Below are 26176 nucleotides of genomic sequence, written 5' to 3' on the forward strand. Positions count from 1 at the left end.
ACCAGGGGAAACAACAGACTCGGTAAATGAAAACCACCCATCTTCGCGCCACACCTGCTGCCTCCCAGGTAAACCTGCCAGCTTGGGGAGCACAGTTTAGCTCGCGCAGGTGGTGCCGCGCTCATTTGGGTTTGAGTCTCCTTCCCGACAGAGGGGCACCTCGGAGCGATTGAAGCCCCCACCCAAGTCCCCAGACCCCCCCCCCCCACAGTGGGGAAGCAGCTGCCGGCCTCTTCACTTTGGGCCCGGGAGGTGCAGGACCGTCCTCAGAGATTGTCGCAAACTTCCCTCCCTCCCCTGTGCCCTGGGGCTGGGGGCCTGGGACAGCCACACCCTTTCCTTCCTGTTTGGGGGAAACCCAGCCCAAGGGGGCTGCGAGCTCGGGGGCGGGTCCTGCGTTCGTGTCTGTGGACGGCCGGCTGCCTCCTCCCAGGCAGCGGGCCAGGCACCTGATCTCCCTTGATCCTCACTGAGGGGCCGGTAGTGTCTTTACCCCCACCTCACAGGACAGTAAACTGAGGCCCTTGGGGGGTGAGTACTCAGAAGCTGTAACAAGCATGCCAGGCCCTCTGCTGCGAGCGCCCAGCACAGATGGGGTCGTCCTTTCTCTGGGGGCTGCTGGGAAAACTGCAGGCCCCCATCTCACGATTTTTCCCAAAATGGAAAAATCTGCATCGTTTTCCGCTATTTCTGCAAGTGATTCTCTAGTTGTTGCGTTGAACTGGAGCAGTGCAGCCCTGTTCTCTGGGTCTCGCCGCTGTACAGAGACAAGGAAGGGAGGCGGGAGGCGGCAGACGGAGCTTCCTGACGTGGTCCCGGTTGGATCCCAGGCCCTCGCCCGCGGACTCCGCAGACAGCTTTCCTAACACCCAGCTCCCGGCGCTCTCGGCCCATTATCTACTTCTGTTTTGTAAGTAGGTTGATCGAGACAGACTTCTGAAACTCTTAGAGGAATGAACAGGTTGGTTTCTTAGGGGATTTGCTCAGGAAATGAGATTTTGCCCGTCTCCCAAAGGAGAAAGGGCATGTCTAAATTATTGATAGGAAACATGCCTCCTCTGAGAAGCCAGCGTAGGGTCGTCCGCGAGCTGCACGGTGCTGTCTGCCCCGTACACCGTCTTGGCTCTCTGGCCTGTCTCCGCCACCACCCCTTTCCCCAGTGGCGCCACTCACAGACCCAACGGGGCAGGGCGAACCCCACGCGTCCCACCCAGTGCTTCAGCCGAGGGGCCCCGTTCTCAGGGCAGACCTGCCCCTCTCTGCGGAGGGGTCGTGCATCTTCAGGTTTCTAAAGGTCACCTGTTAGGGAATGTCGGATGGGTCTTGAGAACTCACAGATAGAAGACACCTCCCAGCTATGGCTTTGAACCTAGCCCAGGCTGACTCCATACTCAAGAGCCAGCTTTTAAAGAAACAGGAGGGACGGGAGCCAAGACAGAGCAGCCAAGTGAAGAGTGGCCTGCGGCGGAGACGTGGCCATCACTGAACTCCACTTCAGCTGAGCATGGAAGAGAACACGGCACACAGTGCCCAGCTCCATGGGGAGCGGCACAGACTGGGCCTCTGCTGCCCCTTAGGTTTGCGTTAGAAGGAAGAATGGCCTCCTTGACGTCATCAGACACCAGCACGCCAGTGCGGCCAGGAAACCAAGCAGCTGAAGGTGCGCAAGACCCGGGGTCCATGCTCCCCAGGGCCGGGCACAGCATCCCTCTCGTGCATCACCGTGCCCCTCCCACCTGGACCCGATAGGTAGGGTTGGGCGGATAAACAGACTTGGAGACTGGGCGGCTCCCCGGGGGCGTGGCCCGGTGTGACATCAGGAAGGACCTCGAGACCACGAGCCCGCGATGGCTTACTGCTTCCATCCTCATTGTGCTCTACAGCTTTGCATACATTTTCGTAAGGACACCAGATAAAGTGGAAATGTGTCAGGAGACAGAAGTCAAAATCGGAGAAGAGCGTTCAACGAGCGAGGTTGGGCCACAGTTTTTGCTGTGGTTTTCTGAACTTGCAGGGGCCAGATAGGAAGCGTGGACAAGTGCATGGTTCTGGCCTTCAGACGTGGCTTCCAACCCACATGTTTGCCAACCGACGAGCAGATGAGCAAACTGCGGTCTGGCTATGCTCGGCGGACCTTTACCCAGCCATAAAAAGGAAGGACATTCTGACACCTGCCCCAACACGGACGGGCCTCGAACACCTTGCATGACGGGCAATCCTGCAGTCACAAACAGACGAAGACCATGTGACCTCCAAAGACCAGTGACAGAGGTCCCAGGGGTTGTCAGACTCACCGGGACAGACAGTAGCATGGAGGTTCCCGGGGCGGAGCACGGGGAGCCTGTTTCATGGGGACGGAGTTTGGGTTTGGGATGATGACCATGTCTGGAGATGATGGACGGATGGATGGACCCTCAACAAATGAGAATGTTCCTAATGAACGGAACTGTGCACGTAAAAATGACACATTTTGGTTCAAATTTTAAATTTTGTTATGTTATTTTACCACAGTAAATAAAGAAAAGAAAAGTCAAACAAACAGAAACCAAAAAATCCGAAACAAATCGAAGAAGTGGATTCAGAACACTCCCCCGGGGAGCATCAGTTCTCCTGAGTCTTTACGCTGAGCGGTATCTCTCGGGGTCCGGGGGTGCAACACCGGCGTGGGCACCCAGCTCTCGGAGAAGAGCCCTGGAAAGACCCCCCCGGGAGAGGTGAACGTCCCAGGGGTCAGCGTGTCGGCATTCGTGTCGCAGAGGGTCACGCCGGGGGAGGGACGTGCTGCTAGACCGCTGGACAAGTGTGTGGTGGCTCTAATGCACGTGGAAGAGCCCCAAGGGGGGTGTCCTGGAGCTGCCGTGACAGATCAATACACACTGGGGCTTAAAACCGGGGAGAGTGATTCTCCCACCGGCCTGAGGGGTGGCAGCCTCTCCCCGGAGGCCCCAGAGGAGAATCCTCCTGCCCCTTCTAGCTCCTGGAGGCCCATGCGTTGTCAGGCTCGCCGCCCCGTGCTTGTCTCCCGTGCCTGTCCTCTGCCTTGTGTCCTCTCCCTGCTTCCTGGAGGCAGACTCTGCACTTAGGGCCCCTCTTAATCCAGGGTGACCTCGTCATGGCCTTTAGACAGCTACATCTGCTAAGACGCTGTTTGCGGATAAGGTCACGTTCTGGGGTCCAGGCGGCCGCGTGTTCCTGCCAGGACAACTGGCATCTGGTCTATGCGCTGTGGGCCTCGTGCGGTTCTGCAGACGTGTTCAAACAACCTGATGCTGGACGGGTTTGGGGAGCGGGGGTCTCTGCTGAAGGCCCACCCCCCTGCTTCCCTTCCGTGACTGGGGACCCTGGAAATGTCCACATCCACAGCAGGGTCTCTGGACAGTGTCGGTCTTGGGGACTTCTGGGCCTCAGTTTCCATACCAGGCTGACCCAGGGAACAGGAGGGTGATACACAGCAGTGCTCATGGACACCCCGGATGCTGTCGGTGCCCCTCCGCTGCGGGCGGCCCCTGTCCTGTAGCCAGTGAGCTCCCTTCCCTTCCCAGGTCTGCGCCGAGTTCAGCTAACGCAGGGCAACATCTTCCCCACAGCCCTCACCCCGTCATGGGCACGGTGCCCACGGCCCACACCGCCCCCGACAGGGCCAGCGTGAGCCCGGGCCCGGGGCTGCACAGGGCACACTGGACTGGGCCTGTCGTTCTTCAGGACGTTACAAAGCCCAGCACAGCCAGGAGAGCCAACCAGCCACAGAAGGTCAGAGAAAAGCGGGGCCTGGGGAGCAAAGAGGCAGGAGGGTTTTCGTGGACGCTGTGGCTGTGGCTCACCAGTCTGCCAGGTGGGCTCTAGGGGCCCTTGCCCGCCTGCTCTGGGCGAGTGCAGCAGAGCTGCGATGCCAGGGCCGGGGTGTGTCCCTGCAGGCAGAGGGCGCGTAAAGCTTGGGTGCGCCCTGCCCCCACTAGAGGGGCCTGAGGGCCTAGCTGGGGGGACTCCAGCCGGTGGGCCCTGAACCCCACCAGGCTTCCTGGGAGAGGGATCTAGGCCGCTCTAAGCACAGAGTAAATGCACTCCTGCCCCCCCCCCCAGAGGTCCCTAGTCAGGGCGGGGGGGGGGGGCTTCCTGTAGGCCTGAGGGGGCTGTGCACCCAGAGCCCAGGGCAATAGCTGGAACCTGCCAGAACTCCCAGTCTCTCCTATATCGGCTTGAGGCCTCTGAGATGTGAGCCAACAACCTCCCCCCACTTTCTCCCCTCCTTCCCCTCCCCTCCTTTCTCCTCTCCAAAGGTGAATTTCTTTTCAGAAGGAGAAAAAAAAAAAAAAAAAAAAACCTTTAAATTGAAGTGGCTGTGCCATCATGATCTCCATCATCAAAAGTCATGTTTAAGCCACCCACAGTTAATTTTTTATTTATAAAATTGCGCCCTTCACCTCCAGTTCCCCTCAGGGAGAGAGCACAGAACAGGCCATTTAACAAAATCCCAGGTGAGACAGCAGGAGCGCCAGCGGGCAGGCAGGCAGGCCTCATACAGCTACCCCAGTCCCCCCACGCAGCCCGCCCCGCCCCCAGGGGGCAGGGCCACCACCTGGGTGGGCAGGGGGCCCCCAAGGCCCTTCCTGATGCCAAAGAAAATCTGCCTTGACTGTCCCTGAGAGCCAGCACTGCCACCGCACCCTTGGGGAGATGGAGAAGGAGCAAAGCCAGGTGTGGGTCTGGCCCTCTGGGTGCCCTGGACTGACCAAATGCGTCCCCCAAACGCCCAGGCTGACATCATAGCCCCCAGTGTGTTGCTGTTGTGGCGTCTCGGCCGAGGTGGTGATGGGGTTAAGGTCCTTGGAGGAGGACACCGGAGAGCTCGCTCTGGGCCCGCCCTGTGAGGACAGCAGGAAGACAGGAAGCAGGCTCTTCCCGAGGCCGGGATCCGCCAGCACCCTGACCTTGGACCTCCCTGCTGGGGAGGGCAGGGGCACGTTGTGACGGCAGCCCAGCGGATGAAAGCCCTTTGTCCTCGCGGGAGGACCCCCTCTCCCTGCTCCAGACCTGAGCCGCCTCCTGCAAAGACGGGTCTGTGGTCTCTGCCAGCGCGCCTACCCCTTCAGCATCGGCAAGCGTTGCCGTCCTGGACGCCACTGCAGGACGGGCCGCTTCCCCTTCACCCCAGAGCCGCGGCACCTGTGGCCGCCTGGTTTATCCTTGCCCTGGAGCTAACAAGGGGCCCAGGATGCGTTCGTTGTCCGAATACCGTTCCCAGGAAGTGCCGGAGGCTCAGAGCAGGACGCACTGTGACGGGCTCCTCTCTCGCCCGGACGCCGGGATGGTGTTGCCCACCGCGTGGGACGGACGTGGGGTTTGCCACGCACCCTCGGTGTCCCGCGCAGCAGTCGCTCGGTAGATCAGAGCCAAGACGGTGGTGGGAGAGGCAGCTGCAGCGAACAGGAGTCACTGCCCGCCGCAAGCACGGGTTCTGCTTTGTGGGGCTCTCTCCATTCCCGCCCGCAGTGGGGCGAGTCCGCTCCCGGACAGGACCCCGGTAGCAGCTGGCAGAGCCGCGACGAGAGGGAAGGGCCTGGGCTACAGCCGTCAGGGCAGGTGGTTTGGCGTGATCCACACTAAAACCCGGTTTTCCTCGTGGACTCGTATTCTTGGCGTGAGGAAGGCCACACAGGGGACAGCAGTTCAGCGTCTGGAGGACAGAACGTGTTACGGACAGAAGGAAGCAGGGTCGCAGGGTTCCCTGGGTCGTCTGGATGGAGCCGAGTCGGGGGGGGTTGGACTCCCTCGGAGGAGACTCGCTGAGGCGGTTCCACGCGGGGCCGGCGCGGGGGGGCCTAGACTGAGGCCACATGTTGGGCCAGGCGCTGGGAGCTGGGGCGCAGGTGGGAAGCAGAAGCCAGCAGGCAGGGAGACGGGGAAGGGGTCCCCGCGGGGGCTGAGTCTCATCCACAGTGAGATCCCCCGGAGCAAAGAGCACTCCAGAAGGACCCAGGCCCTTCTCCAGAGCCGCAGTGCGGTTCAGGTCCCTGGAGGCCAGTGCTCACTGTCGGGTTCCTTTGCTCATTCAGCAAACGTGTGCTGCCTCCCCGTGGGGCAGCCCCGTGCCGGGCTCCGCAGGTGGGGCGTGCGGTCAAGGGTGAGGGCGGCCAAGCTGGGCCGTGGGAGCTCCCGCCCCCCCCAAGCTGGAGAGCAGCCCCGCGCCGCATGAGTCCGCGCCCACCAGGGCCCCACAGGCCGAGTCTTGCTGTCTCGCTGCTGCACAGACTGTGTGGAGGCCGTTGTGAGGGGGGCGGGCAGGGTGAAGACCCTCTGAGCTCAGTCATCATGCCTTGCTGTGTTTGGACACCGCTGAAGGGTCCTTCTCCAAGCACACTTGGGGACGTCAGCACCCCCGGCCTAATGAGCTGTGTCCCTCTAGGAACCTGATCATCCCGGCAAAAATCACCGTAATTGGTTATCCTGCTGAGCGGGAGAGCCGTGTTTGCTAACAGTGAGGCTGAGAATCAGCTCCCTGTTTCCCAACCCGTGAGCTTGCCCTGGGGTGTCATCAGCAAGGCCCCAGGCATCTCCCTCCCTATCTCTCGCCCCCAGCACAGGGGGTGGGGCAGAGTGGGCGATATAACGCAGCAGAAGAGGGTTCATCCCAGAAGTGCAGGGCAGGCCCCCTCCGGGTCAACCCGTCCTTGTCTGGCTCACACCTGGAAGGTGGCCGGGCCACAGCAGGAGTGGGTCCCAATGGGGGACGCTTCCTTTGCAGCCCGTGGGCACGGGAGAGACCCCCACTACCCCGGAGTTTCTGTTCTCCAGCAGAGGACAAGGAGGGCCAAGGGAACCCGTCACCTGAAGTGCTGGGAAAACAGGCTGGACCCTTGCGTGCCACGGATGCTGGAGGCCTTGGGCTCAGCGGGCCCCCTGATGGCCCTCTGGTTCTGCATTTTTGGAAACACAGAGGCTCTTTGAAGATGGACACGGGTCCCAGCCTCTGAGTGGACAGGGACTGAACAGCTGTCCCACCCATGTTCATACCAGATATTTTCGCTTTGACCAAATGAGAATACTCGTGGAAGATATTTCGGGGAACTGGAAGGCTGTTGGGGTCCCTGGAGATCAGGGCAGGCGGCGGGGGCGGGGTGGGGGATGTGGATGCCTTACCCTGACCTGGCTGGGAATTCCAGAGTGTCCCCGGCACTTGCAGGAGATATGCGGGTTGGGCGCAGAGCCTGGAGAGCAGAGGCGGGGATGTGGGAGCCATAGGCCGGGAGGGACACAGGACAGGAGCAGCTCTGTACCCCCAAACCCTCAGACCAGCCTGAGGAGCAGACTCCGGAGCCATGCACTCTGGGCAGTTCGCTCACCGGGGCTGGATGGATTGAATTAAGTGGAACTAAATTGAATTGAATTGGGAGGAAAACTCACTTTCGGAGACCAAGAAGAAAGTCAACAATAAGAAAACCCCCAAATCAACTGGAGGTGGCAGTTATGCGAGTTGATTGATTCAATCCATCTCGTTTTGCGAAGACGCCTTCTCCATCCGGCGGGGCCTTCCACTGCCGCCCGCCCCTCCCCACGGTGGCTCTGGGAGCCGCGCCTGGACGCGCTGGGTGCTGCGCTTGCCACTTGGCCCGAGAGGGAAAACGCCGACCAACGAACAGGCTGCGGCAGGCCCCTCGACGAGGGAGCGTGAAAGATCGCCCCATGCTGTGGCCCGCTCTGCTGCTGCCTGGGGGGCCTCATGGGGGGGCACAGGGGGGCGGGGAGGGGAGATTGTCCAGGAAATGCCACCACCTTGGTTCACAGACTGCAGCAGCACGCAGGGCCGGCTCAGGGCCACTAAATGCTCCTTTCCCATGGAGAAGGGCACCGTCCACCAGAGGGTCACAGGGAGTGCGGGGGCGTCTGGGGACCTGCCAGGGAACCAGCTGTCCCCGCCACTGGGGCGCCACTGCTTAGCCAAATGGTTTTCTCATCTGGGAAAGGGGGACAGAAGTTAGCTCACGCTCCTGAGGGTTCCCAGGGCCGAATGCGGCAACAGCGGTCAAGGGCCAGACGCCCAGAATGTGCAGAGCCCGTGACAGCCGCGACCTGCTCTTAGCGATGATGTCGATGATGGTGACCACCATGACGTTTCTCCGTCTCAAGGAAGAGGCCCAGTCTGATTGGCCTTGGATTCCAGAGGCTTTTCGCTCGCTTTTATCGTGTTTATGATGAGTTTAAAAACACACAGTGGGAGGGGGGAGGGGAGGCGCTCCTTAATGAGTGTGCAGTTTTCTCTTGGGGTGATGGAAAGTTCTAGAACCAGATAGTGGTTGCACAGCAGTGTGAATGAACTTAATGCCACTGAATTGTACACTTGACAGTGGTTAAAATGGTAAATTTTCTAAGTGTTTTGTCACAATTTGAAAAGATGTGCACAATACGAACACGTAAAACTACAAAACGTTGGGGCACTGGCAGGCTTAGTCGGGGGAGCACGCAACTGACTCTTGATCTCGAGGTTGTAAGTTCGAGCCCCACGCTGGGTGTAGGAATCACTTAAAAATAAAAATCTTAAAAATTCTGAAACATTATTAACATAAATAAGGAAGACTGAAGTCCAGAAAGAGCACACGATGCCCGCACACCCACGCGCACACACCCCTCGTTTCCAGTCTCTGAAGGGCCCTTGCGGGAAAGGCAGGAAATGTTGTGTCTGTGGGAGGTAGAATTCTCTACCCTCCAAGCAACAGCAGCCCCTCCGCTTTTCTTCGTGTTAAGTGTTGATGAGTGTTAAATTCGGTCTACACGCCATGACTCCACGCAGCGTGACGTGACCCCTGGGGAGCAGGACAGATCTGTGCGGAGTGATGGGGGGCTCAGTTTGGGATTAAATGCCACCATTCCTAGTGGGCAAAGTCTCCATGTGTGGGTAACCTCCAAACCAGGGGGGCTGGGGAAGAAGAAGAAGAAGGGGGGGTCACTCCGAGTCTGGGGCCCACAGAAGAGAGAAAACCAAATATCCCTAGTTACAGAGATGATGGCGTTAGGAGACTCTGGACCATGGGCCCACGGTGTTCTGTGGTCCTTTGTCTTTGCTGATCGGAACGTGGGCTCCTAGCCGCGCTCCAGGTGCCGACGCGGCCCGGCTTCCCCGGCGGGTCTCCTCGGCTCCTGCGCTCCCTCCTCCTCCAGACCTGACCAGTCAGCGAGCAAACAGCAGTCAGCAGCCAGATGCGCAGTGGTAGCATTGATGGTAATTCTCTCTCCTCTCTCTTCTTCTTTTCTTAGAGAGCCCACAGTGCCTCGGGAAAAATTGGCTGAATAAAAGGTATAAAGACTTTCTCTTTTTTTTCCCTGAATAGTTTTTGACAGATGTGCGCATGTAGAACATGTTGGGAGCTGCTGACGCTGAATGCTGGGGCTTTCTGGGGCTTTCTGGGGCTTCCAGCTCACTTGGGGTAGGCGGGGGGGTGGGGTGCGCGGGGGCCTGGGGGCAGAGGATGGAGGGTTGTCTTGTTCAGCGCCTCGTCCGTGACCTCTCTCGTCCCCCAAAGCACCAGCCCCAGCTGTGCCAGGAAGGCAGGACTGGGGGCCAGAGGCACCAGAAGGGAAATGAGAGGACGGGAGTGTGTTGATGGGTGACATTGCTCAGGAACTCCCATCAGCCAGAGAGGCAGTCCCTCCTCTCCCTGCCCCCCACCCCCACTCAGTGCGCAGGTGCCTGTCCCGGGACTGTGAGACCTTCAGAACCTGGGGTGGTGTGTGTCCCTTCCTGGCCCGGTCTCCTCGGGGAGGGAGCTGCAGAATGGGCCTCCTGTCTCCCCGTGAAACGCTCCTGACCCCAGCCCTCAGTCCACACGCTCCTCGCAGCCAAGCCTCCCTTCACCCGCCTTCAGCCAATCCCCTCTGTAAATTCACTTACAAAATTTTACTTTGCGGGAGAATTTTATCATAGCGTAATGTATGTTCGTTGTGAACAAATTAGAAAATGCAGGTTTGCTATGTATTTGTAACCCTGGGCCCCCAGCCAGATTCCCCTCCAGGGCTCCCGGGTCTCAGGGCTCTCGTGCCCAAGGACAGCCAAGTCTTGTCCACAGATCAGACACGCAACGTAAAGCTGTCAGGTGGCAGAGTCTGACTTCCTCCGGAGCCAAACACCAGAGATTTCTTTTGGTGACCTCATTTGTACGGTTTTTGCCCTGAATATACCCGTGCCTCCGAGGTGGGCATTGTCCAAGCGGCTAGGGAGTTCTGTCCAGGAGGTCGGTCGCTGTGGGGCCACACGGGGTGGTGGAGGGGGCAGCTCTGGCTCTGCTCGCTGGTGGGACGGGGACAGCGAGGCAGAGCTCAGGGCTCCTCCCCCTGTGCATGACAGGGTCCCCTGGGAGTGGCCGTCCTTTCTCTGTCAGTGTTCAAAGCGGTTCTGAGTGGGGGGAGATGAAGAGAGGGTACTGCGTTGGCCCCAGCGCCCACCGACAAGGTCTGTCCCTGCAATGCAGCCTTCCTGATGGGCCGTTTTGTAAACGGGGTCTTATTTTATGGGGAAGCGACCAAAGGAGGCCTCGGGTGAAGCTGTCTTAGGTTAAGGCATCACCCTCTAAGGAATGATGCAGTGCTTTTTCTGGCTTGCAGACTCAGATTTTTGCACATTTGTTTTCTCAACGACTTTACCGAGGTGCTCACAATCGATTATGCATATTATAGAGTGCGCAGTTGTGTGTTTATGCCCGCGACGTCGTCGTGACAGTCCAGATACTGGACGTGTCCATCACCCCCAGAAGTTTCCTCGGGCACCTTCGTCTCTTTGCCTGTGCTCTCCGGGCCCCTTCCAGGCAAACACTAACCTGCGTTTTGTCATTCTAGAACGGTTTGTATTCCCATCCCCATTAACATCACACCGGACGTGCTCTCCTTGGTTGCTGGGCTTCTCGCTCTCAGCATGAGCCCTCTGGGACTCACCCGGTCACAGACTCACCCAGGTCACGGTGCGCGTGAACGGGTCCATGCCTTTTCACTGCCGAGTAGTGTTCTGTGCTCCCGAGACACCACGGGGCACTCCTCCATTCCCCCTGGAAGGGTGCTGGGGTCATTTCCCGCTTAGGGTTGTTCCACGTAACACAGCTGAGAGCACTCCTGCACACGTCTTTGCACAGACGTGTGCCTCTTCTCTCTTGGCTAGAACGCCCACCCAGCGGAATGGCTGGATTTTTCTGGTCAGCGTAAAGCAAATGTCAAACTGTTTTCCAAAGTGGTTCTACCATTTCACACACCCGCCAGCCACGTGTGGGGGTTGCCGTTCTACATCCTCTCCAGTCCTCAGTGTTGTTGGTGTGGGGAGTTTCGCCGTTAATGGGCACGGGGTGGTATCTCATTGTGGTCTAGTTTGTGTTTCCCCGTGGGGTTGACATCCATCATCTTTGGTGAAGCATCGGCTCAAACCGTTGCCTGTTTTTTTTTATTGGGTATTGTCCTCTTACTGTAGGTTCTGGGGAGTGCTGAGTACAAGTCCCTCATAGGTACATGCTCTGCAGATGTTTCCTCCTAATTCATCTAAAGAGCTAACGTTTTAAATTTGGATAAATTCCAGTTTATCCCTTTGTTCTTTATATATCATATTTCTGATGAATCTAATAAATCTTAGTCTGATCCAAGATCACAAAGATTTTCTCCTCCAGTACTTTCTTTAGACATTGCATAGGTGTTAGAGTTTATGTATCAGTCTCTGGTTTGTCTTGAGTTCCTTCTTATGTATGGTACAAGGTATGGATTGAAGTTCGTTTTTCTGAACTGGATCCGAGTGTTGATTTCAGTTTTATTTGTTAAAAAGACTCCTTTCCTCCTTTGAACTGCCTTTGCAAAAATCAGCTGTCGCATATGCGTGGGCCCACTTCTGGACTTGGTTCCACTGATCTGTATATAGTCTGTTTTGACATCCTGCCCCACTCTCGTGATTGTCGTAACTTTATGACAAGTTTTGAAATCAGGTAATGTTAACCCTCCAATTTGGTGCTTGTTTTTCAAGAAAACAAGTAACAGCTATTCTGGGCCCCTTAAAGTTCCATTTTTTAAAGATTTTATTTATTCATTTATTTATTTATTTATTTGAGAGAGCAGAGTGAAAGAGAGAGAGCATGAGCAGGGGGAGAGGGACAGAGGGAGAAGGAGAAGGGAGCCCAGCGTGGGGCTCAGTCCCAGGACCCTGGGATTGTGACCTGAGCGTGACCAGAAGTTTAGCCACCTAACTGGCTAAGCTGCCCCGGTGCCCAGGCCCCTTAAATTTCCGTATGAATTTTGGGATCGGCATGTGAATTGTGGGTGGGGGGGAGCCTACGGGGATTTCGATCAGGATTGCACTGAATCTGTAGATCCGTTGGACGATCATTGATATCTTAATAATATTGAGTCTTCTGCCTCATAAACAAGTTACGAGTCTCCATTTATTTAAGGTTTGTACTTTTCAGCATATGGGTCTTGCACATCTTTTGTCAGATTTACCCTAAGTATTTTTTATTTTTATGCCACTTTAAATGGTATTTTCCTTGAATTTCTTGTGTATTGAAAAAAATTTTAATTTTTATATATTGATCTTGCGTCCTGCATCTTTACCAAACTTACCTACTAGTTCTAGTAGCTTTTTAAAGATTTCATCACATTTTCTACAGATGATCATGTTATTTGTGAACAGTTTTCCTTTTCCTCTCCAATCTGGATGTCTTTTATTCCTTCTTGTTGCCTTGGTCCACTGGCTAGCACCTTAAGCACACTGTGGAATAGAAGTGTTATGAGAGCAGATGTCCTCGTTTTGCTCCTGGTAGTAAAGGGAAAGTAATTCCTTGACCACTAATTATGATGTTAGCTGTAGGTTTTCCGTAGATTCCTTTCTATCTGTTGCCCGTGTGCTGAGAGTTTTTACTGGTTTTTATTAAGAATGGATGTAGCATTTTGTTCAGTTCTTTTCTCGAGTCAATTGAAATGATCAGATGCCTTTTGTTTTTTACTTTGTTAATTTGATGAATTAGATTGGTTGATTTTTGAACTTGAAGCAAATCTGTAACTCACTATTTTTTTCCTATTTTTCTTTATATCCTTTTTCTTTTTTGGTGGGGGGCTTTCTTTTAAGTTGAGTATTTAAAATTGTTGTATTCTATTTTATTTTCATTCTTGACTTATTAGTTACAGCTCCTTTTTTTTTTAAGTTGATGGTTGCTTTGGAGTTTATGTGGTTTTTAAGCTGGTTACAGTCTACCTTCAAATGATGTCAGTGCACTTCACATGCAGTATAAACATTCTTCCGTTTCTCCCTCCTGGCCTTATGTACGTATGTTATAAACCTTACAACACAGTGTTATTTTTGTTTGTTTGTTTAGGTAGTCGGATTTTGAAGAGATTTAAGTACTAAGAAAAAAAAAACTCCTTTGTTTATCCATACAGTTCCCGTTTCTGGTGGTCTCCATTCCTTTGTGTGGATCCATATTTCCATTGGGCATCATTTCCCTTCCATCTAAAGGACTCCCTTCAGTATTTCTTTTTTTTTTTTTTTAAGATTTTATTTCACAGATAGAGATCACAAGTAGGCAGAGAGGGAGAGAGAGAGAGAGAGGGAGGAGGAAGCAGGCTCCCCACCCAGCAGACAGCCCGATGCGGGACTCGATCATAGGACCCTGAGATCACGACCTGAGCTGAAGGCAGAGGCTTAACCCACCGAGCCACCCAGGCAGCCCTCCCTTCAGTATTTCTTATAGCACCAGTCTACTGGTGATAAATTCTTGCAGTTTTTGTGCGTCTGAAAAAGTCATTATTTCAACTTTGTTTTAGAAGACAGTTTTGCAAGGTGTAGAGGTCTGGGCTGACAGGTGCTTTTTCTCTCAGTGCTACAAAGGTTCAGGGCCCCTGACTCCCATGATCTCCAAGCCTGCTGTCATTGCCTTCTTTGTTCCTCTGTACAAAATGTGTTTTCTGGTTCCTTCTAATATTTTCTTCTGAAGTGTTTAATCTGCCGTTAATTTCATCTAATGTATTTTTTTCACCTCAGATGTTGTGGTTTATATCTCTACAAGTTCAATTTGCACTTTTAAAAAAATATCTCACATGTCTCTACTTAATTTCTGGAACACGTGGAATATAGTTCTGATTGTTTTCAACATCCTTTTCTGCTAATTCTAACATGTGTGTCAGTTCTGGGTCAATTTCAAGTGATTGATTTTTCTCCCCATGTCTTGCATGCCTGGTAATCTTTGATTGGATGCTAGACATTGTAAATTCTACCATGTTGGGGTGCTGGCTACTTTTTATTCCTTTAAATCTTCTTGTGTTTTGTTCTGGGACATAGTTAAATTACTTGGATACAGTTTGATCCCTTTCTCTCAGATCTTACTTCTAAGATTTGCTAGATTGGCCTGAGCCATGGTTAGTCTGGGTCGAACAATCCCACTACCAAGGCAAGGCCCTCTGAGCACTCTGTACATTGTTTCATAAACTGTGAAGGGTTCTAGTCAGGCAGTTGGGAACACTCACTTCTCTGGTCCTATGGGCATGAGCACCGTTTCCCATTATCCTTTCATTGGGTTCTTTCCTGAGCCTCAGGGCTTTTCCTCCAGTACATGATGGTCAGAACTCAGCTGAATACTCCTAGGGACCCTCCGTGGTTCTCCAGAGTCTCCCTCCGTCCAGCTCTCTCCTCTCCAGTGCTCTGTTGTACAAGTCCATCCATCTTGGTATCCCCAGACTCTAAGACCTGACTTCTCAGCTCAGGGAGCTCACCAGGCACAACTTGGGGTCCCTGCATCTTGGCCTGGAAACTTTGTACACTGTGAGCCATGGGAGCTCCCCTCCATGGTTTCCCACTCTCAAGGATCCCTGTGCTTCCTTGTCTTCTGTCCTGTGTCTTAAAAACCATTACCGGAGGTGCCTGGGTGGCTCAGTGGGTTAAAGCCTCTGCCTTCAGCTCAGGTCATGATCCCAGGGTCCTGGGATTGAGCCCTGCGTCGGGTTCTCTGCTCAGCAGGGAGCCTGCTTCCCCCTCTCTCTCTGCCTGTCTCTCTGCCTACTTGTGTTCTCTGTCTGTCAAATAAATAAACAAAATCTTAAAAAAAAAAATAAAGAAAACCACTATTGAGTTGTTTGCTGTTACCTGTTGTGCCAGGTGGGAGAGTAAGTCAGTCCCTATCTCCCCATCTTGACTGGAAATGGAACCTTCTTCCTACTTAAACACAAATCCTGTCATGTATGGTGACCATGAGGTTGTCTGGATCCCCCTCTCCCCTGCTCACATACACACAAGCAGCCCTGAGGACACACAGGTGTGTTCCTGGCCCTCATCCCCATTCCCCTTTGCAGTCCTGATTCGCGGCCTGTAGGCCTGGGAGCACATGGTCGGAGTACAGAGACAAATGTGGTTATTTCATTTGTCGTAAGATTGGCCTCCTCCTCCTCAACGAGGAGGAATCCGCAGTGGCAGGGGCTTAGCTCTTGAAAGATGGTTACAGGGTGCTCTTTGCAGACTCTCTTCCCAGGAACATTCTGATGGTAAAGAATATGGCGTGGAACAGTGGGAGGGGAGGTCAGAAAACCAGAGAGAAGGAAAGCCAGAGCCGCCAGCAGCCCCACTGCCTCTGTGTGCATGTGCGTCACAGCGTACCTCAGACAGTGTCCTCCTCATCCCAATAGGAGAAACCGAGCAGTGGGGAGGGCCCATTGAGGCCAAGGCCATTCGCTCTTCTGAAACCCTGTTCCCACACCTTCTCTGCCGATCTAGGCATGGACAGAGCCACACTCTTACTTTGATCTGTCCCAGGACCTCAGACACAGTCAACACGTGTTATCCCATTTGAGCCTCACTGCAGTGTCCATCTTATAGGTGGGAAGACTGAGGCTTCAGATGAGCAAATGATGGGCCCAGGCTCACACTGCAAGTGACTGAGGCAAGACCATAGCCTGGCTGCCCAGGCTTTCTCTTTCTGCCCAGGCTGAGAATGTCCCTTGAGCAAAGTTGATTTTCCTGGTAATAGAGCATGGATTTCTTGAGCTTGGGTGTCTGAGCCTTCCTCATAGATGCCTCCACCGGCCACACCAAAGAAGCCAACTGATCAGCATGGGGCACAGAGGACTCCACCCCTCCTGGCCTATGAGGGTTCTCCTCCCCTTCAAGAAAGTATTTCCATTGTCAGGGTAATTGGCTGTCAAGTTTCATGGGACTCCAAGGCTCCTAACTCATTGTAGAGCCTTTTTAGAAATGTCTGATATTTGGAGCTCTCAGATCTGTATGCACATGTATGTGTGTTTGGACTAGTGCATTAGTTAGGCTGCCATGACAGAAAGAAAAGGGTAGGGGGAGATGCCCCCAAATTTTGACCACAAAGAGGTCACCCAAACCCATGGCCCCTTCTGACTCTGCGGAGGCCGGAGCTATATTGTATCAGACACACGAGCAATACGGCCCAGAAAGTCAGCTCCCAAATTCCCACGTTCTGTGTTCCAGGGACTGGAGAGGGTCCCCAGTGCCTCCCTTGGCTTTCAGGATATATCCAGCTGGGTGGTTTTGTGCTACCCACAAAGGAAGCAGGACATGAAATATTTGCGAGAGGATTGGAGGGTAACAGAAAGCAGAGTCTGTGTACTCGCGCGTGCTTGTGCAAAAGTATAAAAACCCCGAGTCTGTGTTTTCCCCAGGGTATTAATTACAGTTAGAAAGGAGGCTTGTCCGGGCGTGTTCCGCTTGGGCAGAGTAATTTATCATCCGGTTTCGGGGAGCGGGAGGCAGGTCACGGTGCAGAGAGCACGACACACATCTCTCTCTCTGACTTCACAGCCGCCCCACCTGCTGTAGGGTGGATAGTTCTGCCCAAGGCACGTGCCCAAGGGAGACAGGGAGCGCTCTCCAGGGGAGAGAGGGGAGACAGTGAGGCCCTGACATGATCCTCACAGGACAGAAGTCATCATGGGAGAGGCCTGTCCATGTCCAGGCACTTGGCTTTCTGCCCTTGATGGGGAGAAGGCCGGCCTGGCTGCCCACACCTGATGCCTCGTGCTCCTATTGGCCCTCACTGAGGCTGATGGAAGGGCAGGTGGTCTCGGGGGGAAGGGGGTCCCAAAAGAAAGCGGATTTTGTTCCTGTTGATGGCCAAGATCAACGTCTGTGTCTGCTCACCACGCAGCGAAGTGAAGGTCCCTGGTAAGGTGGTGGTTCTAATGGAGGGCCTCACTGGCCTTAGCAAGATGGCTGGGGAGGAGAAATCAGTGTAGAGGACCTGGCCACTCCCCACTTGGCCTCTGGGTCCCTCCACCCTCCCCTGAGCACCAGGGCCTCCCCCTGCATCCCTCCAGCCGGTCAGGGTCTTAATGGCACTTTGCATCTCTCCTCTGAGCCATCACACCCCTGCTCCCGCCTCCCACTGCTGCGGGCAGACCCCTGACACTGGAGCCTGGAGTGACCGTACACTCACTTCCAGCAGTGGAAAAATTGTCTTTCTGAAAAGTTTTACATTATATCATAAGCATTTATCATTAAGTCAACTCCTTAAGGGGAGCCTGGGTGGCTCAGTGAGTTAAGTCTCCACCTTTGACTCAGGTCATGATCCCAGGGTCCTGGGATCGAGCCCCGCATCAGGCTCTCTGCTCAGCAGGGAGCCTGCTTCCCCCTCCCCCTCTGCCTGCCTCTCTGCCTACTTGTGATCTCTCTCTCTCTCTGTCAAATAAATAAATAAAATTCTTTAAAAAAAAAAAATTCAACTCCTTAAGTCAACTTCTCCACCCACCCTCCCCCTCCACCCCAGGGGGCAGATCACAGGAAGGGACCCAGGCCCGCGCCCCATCGTCCCGTGAAGGGACGGGCCTGTCAGCGCAGGTACCCTGAGCACCGATGGGCACCGTGATTGGTGCTTGGGATCCCCTGAACCAACCAGACCAACATTCTGGCAAAAAATCATTGCACCCGGCAGGTGGAGGGAGGGTCCTTGGTTCCTGCCCTCACAGGGCCACCTCCAGTGGGTCTGTGGGAACAAAGGGAAAACCACTCGAAGAAGTGGGGGCCGGCCGGGCCTCTGCAGATACCCCCTTGCCCCCGCAGCTCTGCCTCTCAGGACTTCCTCTGCTCTTCCTCGCTGGCACTGGGCATGCAGCACAGTGATCTCCGCCCAAACCAGCAGGATGTCTCCACTGCCCCTTTGCTGGGTGTCCAGCCTGCCAGCTCACTGACACTTGCTCATGAGGGAGGGGAGGGAGGGAGAGGAAAGAAGGGGACCCAGGAATGAGGACAGGAGCAGAATCTCTGCGGCTTCCACAGCTGCTCTGTGCAGGCCGGGCGGGGGGGCCGCTGCCCAGAATGCTAAGGACACAAGGAATGCATCACGGTGACCAAGTAACTTGTCACCCAAGCTGGGGTCCCTCCTCCCAATCTCAGCATAAACCGGGGCGTCCCAGGCACGCTGAAGGGTGCGGTCACCCAAGGTGTATGTGGCCGCTCTCAAAAGCCAGTTTTATGTGGCTCGCAGGGTCAGGACACATTCCCAGATGATGGGAGGTTGAAGTTGGTCAGTCGGACCCTCCCTGGAATGCTGGGTTCGCTTCGGAGGTGGCTGCTATGAGCCAGGGGGGCATTTCAGGGGACATCCCCAGAGAAATGGCCGAAGGAAGCTTTGGGCAGCCAGACAGTGTGTCTCGGAAGTCTGAGGGCTGGCCTGCAGAAGACAAGGGGGGCCCTCAGGTCCCCTGAGGCCAATGTGACAAGTCCTGGGGGCAGATCTCAGGGAGCGCCTGAAGAAGGGCTTTCTAGGGGAGACAGCTGGCCCGCGATGGGGGATGGGGGCTGCCTGAATTCCCTCCCCGTGCTGCAGAGGAGGGGAGGGCCCAGGACTTCTCTGGCTCTTCGTGGGAGGCAGGGCTCAGAGGCCACCATATGTCACTGCTCAGAAAGAAGAATCTGTACTTGCGGCCTGGGATCAGGACAGAGAGGGGCCGGCAGGTGTGGAGGAGGCTGACGTCTGGCCACCCCCTCCCCACGGCCCTGCCTGGCTCTCCCTGCTACCTTCCGCTTTCCCTGCCCCCTGATTCTGGCTCCTCTCGCCCCCTTTCCCCATGCTGGGGTGCGTTTTTCCTTCCTAAATCCTCTCTCCTGCTGCTGAATTATTGAAAGTGTTGTTTGCTCTATTGCTGTGCCGGAGGGAAGCTGCCGCAGAGCAGCGGAGCTTGGCCTGGGTCCATGGTCCAGAGAGTCCCCTCCCCGGTCCCCTCGGTGGGGGAGCCGCTCCCAGCCCCCTTCCCCTTGTGCCCCTCATCGTTTGTACGTAACTGCTGCCCTTCTGACCAGCGGACGCTACATCCGTGCCGCCAGCCCGCGGGCCATGGACAGAATTTGGGGCAGATGTCACCGCCCGGCACAGGTGCAGGGCCCCATCTCCATGCAGGGTGCTGGGACGTCCCCCGGCAGCTGTCCAACTGAACAGCTCCAGAGCATGTGTGGAAGTGGCCCACCATCAGGGGGGCGGGGGGACTCCGATGTGTGTGCCACACTGGCACGTTGATGGGGGCAAGGTTGGCATGTAGGTGTGTGTGCACATGGGTGTGCAGAAAGGGCCCTATGCATTGGCGTGTGCGTGGGCACGCAGCTGTGTGTCTGTGGTGCCGGCATGCCCACGTGTGCACGCACGCGTGCATTTTTACAGCAGGCATCTGAGCGCGTAACTCGGCCCAGGCCCTGCTTTCGAGATGTTGCTGTCTGAGCCCGTCTTTCCAGGAAGGGGGATGGTGTGGCCGCCACGGAATTTAGAGATGCCAGGAGGTGGGCGGCTGCGTGGGGGAAGCCCCCAGAGGCATCATCAGGTTTCTGGGGACAGGGCAGCATGCAAGAAAGGTTGAATAGTGCAAAGTGGGGACAGAGGGGTACAGACTTGCCCACTCACTCCCCAGAGGTGTGGTGCAAGGTCCCCCAAGCCTCCAGGCCAGAGCCCGGTGGATGCCGGGCTGGGAGACCAAGACTGCGGAGGGGACTGCCTTGTGCTCCCCACCGCGCTAAAGACAGCCCAGCCAGGCTGAGTAGCCTTCAAGCGCGCTACTCCGCCCCTGTTCACAGGCCCCTGCCGGGTGCCCAGCACCAGCTTCCTGCCCCCAGTAGGCAAGGACCTGGCGGAGCCTTTATCTCCAGGAGCTGCCCATCTGCCCAGGACAAAGACGGCGTGTCTGAGCGCAGGCGTGAGGCCACGTGAGCAGTCTGGGTGCCACCGAAAGTAAGGACAGGGGCTCAAGACCCCCTGTGGCCCCGGTGAGATGCCTGAATCCACAGCCCAGCTGCACAGGGCTCTCTGGACGAGCGCGGAGGAAAAGGGAGCAGGAAGCAGCCCGAGCTGTGTCCACAGGGTGCGGCTGCCCACCCTCCTCAGGCAGGACCCGGAGGAGGACGCCCAGGGGCGTGGGGCAGCCTGGGGCACTGCTCCCTCGCCTTCTCTGGAGTTCTAGCCTTCCAAACGCACGGGTCACCAGACTCTTCCTCAAGCCTCAGGGAGGCAGGGGACCCATTCAGCCCCGATGTCCCGTTCGGGGTGGCTCACCCTCTGGCAGTCTGAGGGTGATTTCTGCGTGTCATTCCGCCGTCCATCCCTGGGTCAGCCTCATCTGGTCCTCGAAGCAGCCTAGGCACACGGTCGGTGCTACTGTCCCCGTTCGGAAATAAGGGAACCGAGGCTCCGAGCGGGGCTGTGCAGGGCAGAGCCGCGTCCGGTAGCCCTCGGGCTTGCAGACCCTCTGGCCAGGCTCACGGCTTGGCGTGGGCCAGCTCCTAAGTGCTTGCGCCGTCAGGGGGCTGGGGGGATCGCTCGACCTGCTGAAGTCAGGCAGCGGGTCCCCGGGCACTGAAGCCTTCTCCGGGCTTCTCCTTTCCCATCCTCCGGTGTTTGTGGCTTGGGAAGGGTTTTGGGAAACAGCTCTGGAGAGTGCAGTGTGAGCACAGCCCGTGGACCCCGAGCCCCTTCCCCATGCCCACCGGCACCCTGTCAACCCCAGAAGCTAGAAGCCCAGGGCCGTTCCCTCCATCCTAGTGCCAACCTTAAGCTCCCCGGGGAGCTACATGGAGGGGAGTCCGGGTGCCGAGCCGGAGGCTCCCGCCACCAAAGCGCTCCTCTCCCTTCCCTGCCTGGCCTTCCTCTGGCTCACCCAGGGCTCCTTCGGGTGGGGGCCATGGGGCGTGGGTGGCATGTCCCATTAAAGCCACTCGTGAACCTCCCTGTGCCCCCCACCTTCCCACGGCTGGCCTTAGGGGGATGGGAGTTGCTTCTTGCTCAGACCAGACACTGCCACCCTGAGACCCAGAGAAGTGCTGAGCCATCAGAGGCGGTGCTCGTCCTTTCCCAGCCCACGCCCAGGAGACATAGGGGGCCTGCCGCCTGCCATCACTCTCCAGTGTGTAGGACCCCCAGCCCCACACGCGGCCTCTGGGCCTTGGTTTCCCTCACTGGTAGAGACCATAAGAACCAGAGAAAATGGCTTCCTTTTTCCTACTCCTTTCTATCCCTTCCAAGAGGGGGTGAGAGCCTGGGTCCCTACGTGGCCTGTGGCCCACACACAGCACTGGCTTGGAGGCATGAGCAGCTGAGCTGGAATCCCAGAAGCCTGGATTCCCGGGCCGCACCCCTGCAGCACAGGGTTGGGGGCAGCACGGAGGTCTGAGGCCGGACAGATACAGGCAGCACACATGGGGACAGCCCCACCCCCAGCACCCCTACCCTATGCTCCCCACACCCCAACACAACTCTGCACTTCTGGGCCGGCCTCCTCTCTGCTCAGCCCCCCCAGGCACCGCGCTCTGCTCCTCCTCCCTCCCTGCCGCCTTATAGCCCTGGGGCTGGGGGCTGGGGCAGGTCCCACCTTCCCACCCTCTGAAGCCAGGATGGACCTTCCGAGTTCCCAGACTTTCCCCTCTCCCCAGGGTGCGCCTTTTCTCCAACCTCAGGGCCGCAGTCCCCCTTTGGAGCCCAGTGACCCAACTGGTCAGGCAGGGGAAGTCCACGCCCCACCCCAGAGGGAGCCCCCCCTTGCCTGGGGCAGTTGAGTCTGACCCCAGGGCAGGCACAGGGCTGAGAACCCTGAGAAATAAAGCCAGAGAGGAGGGAGGGCAGAGGAAGGCGGCACAGAAGAGAGCTGAACCCAGCGGCCAGTGCCCCCTGAACTGAGCTCCCAGAGTGACGCAGCCACAGCCCCAGGTGGGCCTCCCCGCCTCTGCCACCTGCCAGCCCTGAAGCCAAGGGTCCGAGAGCATGTATTTTGGGCTATGTACCAAGTGTGGACCACCCGAGTCCCTGGTCATGTTCTTGGCTCCAGCAAGCCTGGGGCTGAGATGTTGAGAAAGTGCAGGGTGCCCCCTGCACCCTGCCGTGCCGGCAAGCGCCCCTCCCTCCGAGCCTCTCCCCAGGACCCAGCCAGCAGGGTGTGGGGCTCAGGGGTGTCCCCAAGCACCAAAGGCTGCCTGTGGGGGGCGGCGGGGGGGCTGGGCGGAGACCCTGAGTGCCCTGCGTGGAGTGCACTCTCTGTCCCGCCTCTCCCAGCTCCCCAGCCTGGCCCTTCTGGAAAGCCAGGGCAAACTTCAGATGCCTTCTTAGCTGCTCCCTTCCTCCCTCCCCTCTTCCCTGAGCCACAAAATCAGGTAGGGAAGCCGGATCTTGCAAAGAATAATGGGGAACATGAATGTGAGCCCCCAGCCAACAGCCCCAGTGCTCTGAGCAAGGGGGTGGGGGACCTAGGAAGCTAAGGGCCCCCCTGGTGAGAGCAAGCCTCCCAAAGAGCACACCCTCTCCTTGCCCCCGCCCTTGGCAGAGGAAGTGAGAGTAGCACAGGCCAGAGTGGGGGGTCTCGGCCAGCCCTGGCAAAGGGGCACAGGGAGGCAAGACAGGGAGGGCCCCCACTGCAGGGTGAGGGGAAGTACATCCTTCCAGTTAAGCTGGGCTGAACTGGGAGAAGGAGAGGCTGGGGGTGTGTGTGTGTGTGTGTGTGTGTGTGTCTGTGTGTGTGTGTCTGCACCTGTGTGCATTTTTCCCATGGTCACTGGCCTCCAGGCTCCCATGGACTAGATCTGGAAGTCTTTGTGAATTTTGTGCTTTCCTTTGAGGGAGAGCATCTCCCCTGGGCCCAGCCCCGCGGCCCCAGCCAGAGCACTTCCCAGGCCATGGGCTTCCCCGCACGTCGGTGCTTCTTCCCAGAGGCCCTCAGCCTGTCCTGCCGCTTCCCTCCAGGACCACAGTCCATCCCCAACTCCAGGGGAAGCACTCCCCGCCCGGGGGACCCCACTGCGGGGGACTGGCCTGGGGACAGGTGCTGTGGGGCCCACTCTGGGGATCCAGACCAGGGGTCAGGCCGGGAGTCAGCAGGAGAGGCCAGGCCATCAGAGAAGGGAGCAGTGGCCCCTGGGAGCCAGGACGACTGTGCTCAGCCTCCCGGTAGCAGTCACAGGCCAGGCTCTGCTGAGTCCGAAGATGCCACTGCCAGCCCAGGCAGAAGTGGGGCCGGGGTGTGCCCAGAGGCTCCAGGTCTCCATCTTCTGCCAAGGCAGTTGGCACAGCTGCAAATGCCCTGGCCGTCCCACGCCCCACAACCGGGAGCCAGGCGCCTGTCCCTTCTGCAGATTCTTCCTTTTCCAAGGCCAGCCTCAGGGGGCACGGCCTGGGGACACTGTCCCTGCGCCTGTGGGCAGAACAGAGTCCTCTCGTCATCTCGTCTCTTGGTGGCACCAGCCTGGCATTTGGAAGCTGACCCCTAGAGCCCCACCCCCAGCCTGGGAGTCCCTTCAGAGCCTGGCAAGGGCAGGAGATGCTCCAGAGGGGCTGGTGGGGGCAGAGTGGGCGGTCCGCTTCTCACGGGGCTGCAGGCTTCTCTGGGGTCTTGCCTCCAGGGACCCCCTCCCTCTGCCAGTGCCGTCTGTCCTTGCCCACACTCCCTGGCAGGCCCTGGGGACGTTCCCTCACTGAATCTCTGAGGCTCTTTTAGGACAGGGGTGGAGCCTGCCTGGAGGGAGAGCCTCCCCATCTCTTCTTCCCAAGCCAGACTCCAGGTCGAGGCTGGAGGGGGCGCAGGGAGGGGGGGATGCTGTAGGAAGAACGGTGGGTACAGGTGGCATGCAGAGAGTCTCTCCTGGGTCCGCCTCCCCGGCCACGCCCCCCATCCCAGTCAGCACCCCCAGCCCCAGCCCCACACATTCCCGGTGTCCCCGAGTTCCTCAGACTCAGCCAGCTGAAGCTGCTTAGCTCTCTTCTGACCAGCTTTTCCTTCATTGTCCCACGGATCGCAGGGGGGCCCCCACCCTCTCCCTGCACCAGCCAGCCCCAAGGGCTCTGCTGTTGCCCTCTGCCCCATTCCTCCCTGACCCCAGCCCTGGCAGCCAGGGTCACGCCCTCATGCCCTCCTGTCCCAGCGGTCAAGTCTCTCAGCCCAGAGCACAGAGTTCTTTCCAGTGGGGCCTGCTGAGTCCCAGCCCCAGCACCTGCAGCTCCTCCACCTTCCCATGACCCTGTGGTGCCACCCTGGTGCCACTGCCGGATGGAGCTGCGCCCCTCCCCAGGCATGTTCCTCCTAAAATACCCTAGCCATCAGGCTCCCCCGTCAGTTCCCCGATCAGCTGGCTGCTCCCTTCCCTTCAGGATAAGCCTTCTGGGAGGGTGACAGGAGGGGCTGTGGCATGGCAAGTGCCAGGCAGCTTAGATGTCACCACCTCCGGGAAGCCTTCCCTGACCACCCACCGTGAGGTGTTGTTCCTTCCACTGCACCCCCGTGCACTGACCCGAGGGTGCCGTCATTACCCATAGACTCTGCCGTCTCCCCTCCTCCAGCAGCTCCTCCAGGACCGTGACTGGGTCTTGCTCAGCCTTTTCTGATGCCCACATTGCGGCTGCCACTTGTCGGGGCTCCAAAAACCTCGTGTGCTAGAATGAATGAATGGGTGCGTTCTGAGGGCTGGGGGTCGGCCTCTGAGGGCCTCTCCAGCCTTCCCACCATGCACTCCAGCTGGCCTTTAGCTGACAGTCGCCCAGCTGGCCACACAGCCTCCCGTGCTCCGCACACAGTGTCTCAAGGGGGCATCGGAGGTGATGTTGACCCCACGTTAGAGCGGACGGAGTTCTAGCCACAGTTCATGGTGAAGGGAGACGGGTGAGCTGGGGCCTGCCCCCCGTGGCAAAGCAGGGGTTGGGTGCAGAAGGGACCAGCCGTCCCTGGCCTTTCCAGCCCAGCCGTGGGGGGTGCCCCGTGGTGAGGTTTGCCACGGCTCTGTGAGAGCGGCCTGCTGCCTGCTCTGGGGGCATCTCTGTCTCTGGACCGTCCGAGCTGCAGACTCAGCTGGGGGAGGGCTGCCACTGAGCAAGGGAGGCAGAGGGGCCTGGGGCAGAAGAGGCCTGGCCTGGGCTCCAGCTCTACTGCTCAGAGCTGTGAGACTTCGGGGGTCACCAGGTGCCTTATCTGTAGACTAGACCCCGAGGCTAGTGTGCAGGTTGGATGAGTGTGAGACACAGGTCACGATTCTGTGCCCAGCACAGCAGGAGAAGGGACAGCATGCCCCGGGCTGACATGACCTTCCATTGTTTCCACCTACTTGGGTTCTGCTCAAGGACACATCTCTCTCCCCAAAGCTTCCTGTGGCTTCACTGCTATGGGACAGAGTCTGTACCTGTTGTCAGGCCTATGCTGTTGGTGGCCTGGGTCCACCTTCCCCCACACCCTGCAGAATGTCCCAAGGAGGAAGCGTAGGCCGAGGGGGCGTCCAGTGTCCCTCAGCAGCCCCAGGTGGAACCAGAACTGGAACCAGTTCTCCTCCCAAAGGCTTTCCTGCCCTCGCTGGCCTCGGGGCGTGCCCTCCTGCGGGGTCTCCCCTCCCACCTCTCCCTGGTCCACAGCCGATGTCCAACCCTCTCCAACCCTGTGGGGCTCCCGCAAGGTCTTCCCTAAGCCCTGACCTTCAGTCCTCTCGTACGCTTGGCAGCCCCAGACGGCACTGTGTGTGGGCAGGTGACATGTCTGCTCTGGCCGTGCCCGGGCCAGGGAGGAGCTCGGCAAACACTTGTGGGACGGACGGCCGGACGGATGGATGGAGAAAAGAAGGGAGGAGGGTTGGAAGGAGGGAGGAAGGGGCAAATTGGTGGTGGCATTTCCATGAGTAGCAGCGTACCCACCGTCGCTCAGCATGAACACGGGTACTTTCCAGAGCCGCCTCCTGCGTAAGTCACGGGCACGGGGCCAGAGGTGCAGT

At 57.5% G+C, this 26176-nt stretch overlaps 1 protein-coding gene across 4 annotated transcripts in view; it reads left to right on the forward strand.

Moving 5' to 3' along the window:
- RBFOX3 (RNA binding fox-1 homolog 3) overlaps window positions 1-26176 on the forward strand; it is a 405667-nt gene that overhangs the window by 277764 nt on the left and 101727 nt on the right. For 3 of the 4 annotated variants that reach the window (XM_032870453.1, XM_032870452.1, XM_032870454.1), the window contains exon 4: window positions 9250-9289. The exons of the other annotated variant lie outside the window; for it this stretch is intronic. The gene's annotated coding sequence lies outside the window, so the exon portion shown is untranslated. The remainder of the gene's footprint in view (window positions 1-9249; window positions 9290-26176) is intronic. 4 annotated transcript variants of the gene reach the window in all.

Source organism: Lontra canadensis, unplaced genomic scaffold (assembly GCF_010015895.1).
Source record: "Lontra canadensis isolate GAN:19392208 unplaced genomic scaffold, GSC_riverotter_1.0 scaffold41, whole genome shotgun sequence".
Taxonomy (NCBI): Eukaryota; Metazoa; Chordata; class Mammalia; order Carnivora; family Mustelidae; genus Lontra; species Lontra canadensis.